Source organism: Magnolia sinica, chromosome 7 (assembly GCF_029962835.1).
Source record: "Magnolia sinica isolate HGM2019 chromosome 7, MsV1, whole genome shotgun sequence".
In the NCBI taxonomy this organism is placed as follows: Eukaryota; Viridiplantae; Streptophyta; class Magnoliopsida; order Magnoliales; family Magnoliaceae; genus Magnolia; species Magnolia sinica.
In genome coordinates this window covers 66,921,604-66,923,919 of record NC_080579.1, presented here as the reverse complement: position 1 = coordinate 66,923,919, position 2,316 = coordinate 66,921,604, and positions in this window count along the sequence as shown.

Sequence of the window (2,316 nt, the reverse complement as noted above, 5' to 3'; positions counted from 1 at the left end):
TCTGCATTAGGTCCAATGGCCTCCTGTTGAGGGAGAGTAGTTTAGCATAAACCCTACTACCCTAGTAGATTTGCACGCCAGTTCAGCTATGACCAAACATTTCTAAAGGATTGTAGAGTCTTTCCTGTGTGATGAGGAGTTATGACGTGGGCCCTTATAACTAGGTGCTTATCTGGAACAACTTTTGATCATGCGCATATAATTTCATTTCGTCTTAACATGCTACAATCATTTAGTTCAAGCCTCTTATTGTTGTATGCAATGGTGGATCCATTAATTCTATTTCATTCGCCATATCCATTTGGTAATTATCCGGTTTGGGTGCCCCCCTCCAAAACTGAAGAATTATAGGCCTGATCAGGGGATCGGCTATATAGTGGAGAGAGCCCATGCTCCTGCCCCCGACCAAGTTTGCCTAAAACTCTCTTTGGAAGAACCCATTCATCAAGCAATGCATGTCAGTACTCTGGAAGGCTAGACTGCCTATGAGACTCTCGTTGATGAACTGAGGAGGTCAGGGGAACAATCTACTTCAGCTACAACCACAAGCCCATCAAAAAAAGGGTAGTGACCCAGCTCTAACAGCGCCTGTAATCGCCCTTTATACCCCCACTAGGGAGGCTAAGACAGATACTAAAAACATGTCTGACTCTTTAGCCATATCGCCCTTGATGAGGTCAGCACGATAAAGCTTCTCATCTCTAGTGACTCACTTACAAGCACAATCATGCCCCCCTCAAGTGTGACAAAATCAACAGAGTATTTTTCCTACCCCAGCAAAAGTAAGGACACAGGCGAGTGAGGCTAGTCCCTCACGCAATGGCAAACAAGTAATCATTAAAGAACTCATCGAGGAGGATTCATCGGAAGGGAGCGAGGACGAAGAGTCATCTTCTAGTAGTAGTTCTGCTGAAGAGAGAAGCTCTTTTGAGGGCGGCGACTTAGAGGAGGGAGAAGTAGATATTGACGATGAGGATAATGCCATAAAAGAAGTTGCCACTACTGGTCAGGAAATGCTGCAAAATGTATCTACCCTAACTGACCAAGCGACTACTCATGTGGATAAAGAGCCTCTCGATTATGGAGAATTCAACTACTCGCTTATGGCTAATATCTTAACGTCTTTCAGTGCCAACTACTCCCCTCTTCATGAGATGCTCGCTATCCCGTCAATCAACATTCCTCTGCCTGACCCTCAAATCCTCCTCAGAATAATGGTCTCCTTATCAAGAGAAGCAAAACTTTCTATACCAATGGAGTAAGCAGTGGTAGAGGTGTTGATCTCCCCACATATTGTAGAGGTTAATTAAGATATGGTAGTCCTTCCAACAACGACTCGGACGACGGACATTAACGCGAAACATGCCTTGAAGGATGAGGCCACGATCATATCCTCTATTGCCCCGACTACAACTACTCGTATGATCCATTTTCCATCGAAACCTACCATTATGATGACTCTGACGACATTAGATTCGAGTACCGCAGTTAGGGAGACGTCTTTTAACATTGTGCCTGTCGTGGCAATGGCTAAGTTGTCAACTATCCCTGTCATTATGAGGGCCTCAACTTCATCGACTTCTTCATTCCCGGCTCTAGCAATAGATATAACTTTAAATTTTCATTATTTGTAGCTTCTCCTTTTGAGTAGAACTTCCTTATTTCATTTGTAAGCCCCGTATCCTAGACCGTACCGTTCCATAGGCTTCCGCGGTCTTCTCGGTCAAATTTCGGCAACCTTCGACCCTTAATCGGTATTTGCGCGTGACCTGGATTCTCGTGCCGTCAACCTGAGTCGACTCAACCCAGGGCTTATACCATAGCGACCGCGTCGTCGCCGCGGTTCCGATGCCGCGACTCGCGCGCTGATGCGATGCTCTGGTCGGGAGTTGTGGGCCAGCGTTCGGTGCGAGGAAACGCCGCGCGTGTGAATCCCGAGAGAATCTCTACGAGGTGTCACATCAATCAATCAATCCCATCATGTCAAGTACACATCAACTTTCACCCTTTCCCAAGCAAGCCCCAAAAGTTAAAAGTTTCTTACAACCCATAACTCCTCTTACACATTTTGTCAAAAAAGTCATAAAGTTCTTACACCCCCATCCCTCTCTCCCATCCATCACTCCATCACCCATCATTCTCTCTCTCTCTCTCTCCCTTACAAGTCTCTCTCTCATTCCATACTCTCCCATAAGCAAGTCCCATACATATGAGTCCCCCATGGTGAGAAAATGGCATTTGTGAGGCCCACCTTTCCTACCCCTTCATCTCTCATCTCAACCATCCATTTCTCATCTTCCTCCATCAAAGTGTAGC